Raw genomic sequence first — 7,007 nt, 5'->3', positions numbered from 1 at the left:
TGTTACACGAAATTCAGTCACGGGTTGCGCAATGACTTTTGGGCGAAAATGGGCCTTTAAATTTACGGGGTGTTCAAACAGAGGTCTTTTATTTATTTTACGGAGGGGGAAAAAGCTCTGAATGGATAGCATTATTAAACTTTTGCTTGATACGCCAGTAAGGCAGTTCTTTAGAATGGACGTCAGAGCTACGAGCAACCGCCAGAACGCAAATAGCCAAGGATCAAAGCAGGTAATCCCGCCTTCCTGTTGCCTGTGTTCCCTTTTGCATTGCCTGTGTCACATTTGCCTTGCCTGTGTATCCTTTCGCGTTGCCTGGTGTCCCCTTTTGCGTTGCCTGTGTTCCTTTTTGCGTTGCCTGTGCTCCCTTTTTTTTTTGGGGGGGGGGGGAGTGCCTGTGCTACCTTTTGCGTTGTCTGTGTTCCCTTTTGCGTTGCCTGTGTTCACTGTTGCGTTGCCTGTGTTACCATTCTGCGCTTGCCTGTGTTTCCTTTGCCTCCTTAACACAAGTTGTATTCCCGTGTTCGTATTACCTTGGCGGTTTGGTTTGAGGCTGCTATCAAGGCCTACTTGAGCATCGGCGTTGTTTCCATGCACGACACGATCCCGACTTCGGTTATTAACCTTAAAAATTCAAAACAAGGAACATCATATTAATGTGTAGTGGAAGTGAGGGTTATTAGACGAAATGAATTTGTACAATTGTCTCTTACAGACACCTGGAAAAATTGGTGGCTTCAAACGAATTTGCACCCATAACCCATGACGTCTTTCTTACCATTTTCTAAACCAAACCCAGGGTGCTTCGTGCGTTATTAAAAACAAAACAGAACTAACCTTATATAGTTAGAAAAAGTAGAGGATCTGCAATGTACACTTTTGGTCTCTTTCTTTCCATGGTTGTATGGACACCTCGAAGGTGAAAGGTAATGAAGAGGACAATTTAAAATAGATAGTACAGAAATAAGAAATCCAGGTGGAAGAAGGCAACCAAAAACTAGCCGCTTTTAAAGGACCCTGTCGGAGATGAATTCGAGACTATGGGAGTCGTCTCTAATAGCGATGTTTCTCGTGACGTCACGCATTGTTATTAACATGCCGACTAGAACCGAATTGGCTGGTGAAACAATCACTTCTTTTGTTCCGTGGTTGGCAAATTTGAAAGAAATGTGACGTCAATGTTTGTAAACAAGAAATATCGCTATACGCGCCATTGACGAAGGCATTCTTTCCTGCGTGTTTCCCCCTCGCGCCCACGCGTCTAGGAGGACGACTGGGACGAGCCAGCTTCCGTATAGTAATTTATGCCGTACCCTGGATAAAATTTTCGGCTTCCCTGCTTCCTTAAAGAGGCTTAAGTGGATCGGAAATGATCTATTGACGGCCTTGATGATAAGGGTGCAATTAAAAGACCAAAAATAGATTAGTAGTTTCGTATAATGCAAATTGGTATAAGTCAGCGCGAGTAAATTTTTCAGATCAACAATTTTGTAGTCTGAAAATTGCAAGTGCTTTTTCATACCAAAATACATGAGACTGTGATTACTCATTCATAAGACATGCAAACAAATTTCTAGTTTCTAAAGAAACAGTGGTGCTGCATCGGCGGGAGGAAAGAAACAGGAAAATTTGGTTTTATGAGACATGTTGATAAAGGTCGAATTACCACCGTGAAGGATTTGGAATGGCGACGTTTCGAGAGTTAGCCCTTTATCAGAGCGACATGAAGGAATTGTGGGTGTTGTTGGTTTTATGCGGGTATGGGGGAGCTTTGCCATTGGTGGATTTGTGAATAAATGAATGAAATGAGAGGCGTTCATTCATTCCGTGAGGACAGAGTGTGCCTAGTTGAAAGATGAATTTTTATTCCAGATTCTTGCGGCTTTCTGTGTTCTCGTGGTGTGAGGATAGGCCGCAAATTGTCATGTTGTGGTGGGAATGATTACGAAGACTAAAATTCCGCGCAACTGGTTTTGAGGCATCTGTGTTCGCGAAAGCGGTCCGCCAATCTTCTCCCTGTTTCGCCGTGTAGGTGTCCTTACATAGTGTGCAGGTTATACAATAGATGACATTTGCGGAGATGCATGTAAAGTGGTCAATGATTTTAACAGATCAATTCGGTCCTGAGACACTCTATCCTCGCGAAATCAATGAATGCCTCTCATTCCATTAATGTAGTCACAAATTCATGTTGCCATATTTCCACCAATGGAAAAGCTCCTCCACCGCCCTGACCCGCATAAAAACTAATAACACCCACAATTCCTCCGTCACTTTGACGAAGGGCTAACGCTCGAAACGTCAGCTTTCCAAATCGTTCACGGTGGTAATTTTACCTTTATCAAGACGTTTGATAAATCCATATTTTCTCATGATAATACATGTACTTGAAAACAATGAGGACAGAAAATCAAAACAAGGGAAACTTTGACAGCGTGCGCCTATGAAGTTCATGGGTTGAAACAGATTACGTTTGTCAAATTCAACCTTTTACAAGAATCTCGTTCAAACGTCATTTAACTGTACACTTAATGACGTGCATTTGAAACATGGGAGCTGTTCTCTTTTTGGCCATTGAGAAACGAAGTAATTTTTCATGTATATTATCACAAATTAAATATAAAGAAGAAATGTAAAGTCTTAAGCCTATTTACACTAGCACGTTTTCCTTGACAAGTTTTTCCTTAACAATTGTCCTTGTTCAAAAACTAGTATGCTAGCCATTTACACTGCCAAGGAAACATGTCAAAGAAAACTTGCTAGCGAAAACGAGGCTTTACCCCAATCTGAACATCTTTGTCGTCGCCTTCTGTGGCCGGAATCCAATAAAATTGCACATTAGTAAATCCGTTTTCTTCTGTGGCTCGTATCAAATTGTAGTTTGATGTCGGGTCGTTTCGTGGCACTGTAAATCCCGTGCTTCGGTATCCCTGTGCGTAAAAGACAGCGATTTGTAGTCAAGACTATCGAAATTTAATTGATTTGTTAGCATGGTTTCTAAATAGGGAGTTCAAAAGAGACAGTCGGCTATGTCAGAGACAATCATGGTTGCTGTCACATTTGATAGGTGTAACACTAGTGTTGACACTACTCTAGTGTCAACGCTCTGGTGTTTTGAATCCCTGTAGGAACAATGAACAATACAACTTGATTTGACAGTAGTGTTAATTTCCCTATTGCCACCGTAACCAATGCCATGAAACAATATTATTATTATTGGCTAAAGACGAAAATTAATCGTTCTACACGTGCGGCACGCAGATTTGTACAATTCTCTTTCTTATTGACTGAAGCAACATCGCGGTGAACATTTGTTGTAAAATTTATTGCTTGCCTGCCTGTCCTAGGATTTTCGAACATCTAAAAAATGGTATAATTGCCCATTTTAACGGATTTTTACCTCAAAAGGTCACCTAGAATTTTCGGGAGCCTTTTTTCAGGCTAAAATTTTCGAAAAAGTAAGTTTTGATCCCTAAAATTTTCGGACCACTAGACTTTCAGCTAGGAAATCCGAACAGATGAAAAATTTTTAGGGGATAAAAATATGCCTATATCTACGATTTAAATACGTTAAACAATGCTATGTTTAAGTGGTTTTGAACTATATTCCCGTTGGGTGCCCCTGACAAACCAGAAAACATTGTTGGGGAAACTGTTTCCCGAAATGTTTCCTCGACGCGCAAACGAGGAAACATTTGCTGAGGAAGCAACATGTTTCTGAGAAACAGTTTTGCTTCCCAGGAAGCAAATTTTGCTTCCTCGACAACTGTTTCCTGGGGCCGTAAACGGGAAATGTGTTTCCGCAACAATGTTTCCGCAACATTGCTTCCTCATTCGTGGGCGCCTTAAGGTCGTGACGACAATGCATGCATTCAATAGAAAATCTCCTCATTCTCTCTTTTCGCTTCAAATCCGTCTGTACCAACCCTGTATAGGATAACTTCTATTTTGAAGAGACGTTTTCGTTGCGGTAGCCGTCGTCGTTTCTTAAATACTTTCCTAATGTCGTTGACAGGGGCAACGTTAGACTTGCCACAAGTCGACCTCTCAATAATCCCAGGAGAAAGTGTTTTGGCGAGCGTATCGTGACTTTTCGTACGCGAAGTGGATTTGCGAGTGGATTCCGCGCGCATCTACTTTCGAAAGTCTAGGGCAACATAGACGTCACAGTAAATACTTTTGCAGACTAACGAAAGGAACGTGCTGCAAAAAACATTAAAATCGCCTTTAAAAGAGTTTTTCATGCGCAGGGGCAACCAATAAATCATTTACGCATCAAAACGTGGAATGCACGTGTCTAGCCTCCAAAAGCTATGGCTTTGGCTCTTTAAATGCAAGGACTCTGCTCCGAGACTTTTCTCTTCTTGTAGGTACTCCGGTTTTCCCCGTCTCCTCAAAAACCAACCAACGATTTGATATGGATTGATATCATTTCCTTGAGGTGTCCGATCAATACAGTTGTCACGAAAATAAAGTTCATTATTATTATTATTATTATTTAAAGTACGCGTTTGGAGGTTTTTTCGCTGTCGCCTTTTTGATAAAGTTTCAATCAGCCAGCTCCGTAAGCTTCACAGGTTGCTGGAAAAGTTCTGAGTTCTATCCAGAAGATCGAGGTCGTCTCAATCGCCCGCGTCGTCAGCGATCGTCTCTGGGTTGTGTTTGCATAAAATCGTCCCGATCGCCTCTTAACATTATTTGAAACGATTGGGGCGATCAGGATGATCATATGGAAAGCAGGCTTAAGAGCCAGCTACCATATAACTGGGTTGGAACAAACGATGCAAAAATAAAGGTAGAAAAATGAAAAGTTCATTGTTGTATAATTACGTCGTCGTCAAAACCCGAAATTTAGTTTCACGTTGTTGTTTGTGGAGTCCGGAAAGAAATGCACTTAAATGCTTGCCGCACGTGCAGCACGAAAATTTTACTTTCTTTTAACCAAATAATATTCTTGCTTTGTGGTGTTGCCGCTGCACGCGCCGAAGTGATCTTCACTTCTCATTCATGAAATTCCCTAATTTTTTTTAACACTCCTTTTTGAGTCGAATCAAGTCAAAGGAGTTCGGATCGACAGTCAAACAACTTGCGCAAAAAAAAAAAGAGAAAGAAATAAGCGATAAACTGTCACTCTAATCGCTTACTTACATTAAGGTATCCTGCATTTGATGCCACACCACCAAGAGCTATATCGTAGTTCAGCATTCGTCTTCCGTCAGCGGTTGTGGTGAAACCAACCGCGCACCAGCCTGCTGTTTTACAAGTCATGTTGAAGATCAACCTCTCATTGTTGTACGCCCATTGAAGCTTGAAATTATCACCACCAGAGTCAATGCTGGCGAAATTGAGTGCATCGACTCGAAGAAATGCACAAGAAAGCAAGATTCGCGACAGGAGAGCGAAGACATTTGTGGAGGGCTCCATTTGTTTTCCAACTGCGGCACTCTCGTCCGGCAGAGCCTTCCGTCTCTTTTGTTCAGTTGCCAACACTATACATCAATACTAGATACTTTCTATAGTCTTATAGGATTAATCGTAACTTAACGTTACTTCACAGGCCCGTAACCAGTATGGGAGGGGGGGGGGGGGGGTTGGGGGGATCCACGGGAAACAAATTTTGCTTCCTCGACAACTGTTTCCGCAACATTGCTTCCTCGTTCGTGGGCGCCTTAAGGTCGTGACGACAATGCATGCAATCAATAGAAAACTTTCATTCTCTCTTTTCGCTTCAAATCCGTCTGTACCAACCCTGTTAAAGGATAACTTCTTTTTTGAAGAGACGTTTTCGTTGCGGTAGCCGTCGTCGTTTCTTAAATACTTTCCTAATGTCGTTGACAGGGGCAACGTTAGACTTGCCACAAGTCGACCTCACAATAATCCCAGGAGAAAGTGTTTTGGCGAGCGTATCGTGACTTTTCGTACGCGAAGTGGATTTGCTAGTGGATTCCGCGCGCATCTTCTTTCGAAACGGTCTAGGGCAACATAGACGTCACCGTAAATACTTTTGCGACTAACGAAAGGAACGTGCTGCAAAAAACATTAAAATCGCCTTTAAAAGAGTTTTTCGTGCGCAGGGGCAACCAATAAATTTACGCATCAAAACGTGAAATGCATGTGTCTAGCCCCCAAAAGCTATGGCTTTGGCTCTTTAAATGCAAGGACTCTGCTCCGAGACTTTTCTCTTCTTGTAGGTACTCCGGTTTTCCCCGTCTCCTCAAAAACCAACCAACGATTTGATATGGATTGATTTCATTTCCTTGAGGTGTCCGATCAATACAGTTGACACGAAAATAAAGTTCATTATTATTATTATTATTATTATTATTATTATTATTATTATTATTATTATTATTATTATTATTATTATTATTATTATTATTTAAAGTACGTGTTTGGAGGTTTTTTCGCTGTCGCCTTTTTGATAAAGTTTCAATCAGCCAGCTCCGTAAGCTTCACAGGTTGTTCGAAAAGTTCTGAGTTCTATCCGGAAGATCGAGGTCGTCTCAATCGCCCCGGTCGTCAGAGATCTTCTGGGATGATCTTCAGCCTGTCCGAGTGGAGACCGGGAATATTGAAGGCGAACGGAGTTAAATTCGACGTAATCGACTAAAATAGGAGTTATATTCGGCACATGTGAAATGCGACGTTTGAACCGGGCTTAAGTTTGTTTTGGAGAAATTCTTAAATGAAAATGCCATCATTATAAACTAACTATCATTAAAAACTAACTATTTTCAAATCCTTTCCCAAAAAAACGCTGAACTGATGAATCTCAAAAATCCGGATTTAGATGTAATCCGAAGTAACCTCCTTACTTTGTACGCGTCAGACTTTCCTTTCAATGACCTTTGCAAACTCGCTCAACATGCAGAAAGAATAAGAAAAAATGTTTGGCAAAATAATAATGAGGCGTATTCGTTGTCGATAAGAGTACAGACCACGCTAAACCACATTTCGATTTGTTTTTTTACCACAATATCAACGTCAAGGGATGAAGTGGTGCTCCA

Source organism: Montipora capricornis, chromosome 3, assembly GCF_036669925.1.
Source record: "Montipora capricornis isolate CH-2021 chromosome 3, ASM3666992v2, whole genome shotgun sequence".
Classification (NCBI taxonomy): domain Eukaryota; kingdom Metazoa; phylum Cnidaria; class Anthozoa; order Scleractinia; family Acroporidae; genus Montipora; species Montipora capricornis.
The sequence above is the reverse complement of the archived record's forward strand: the minus strand, read 5'-3'. Positions refer to the sequence as shown.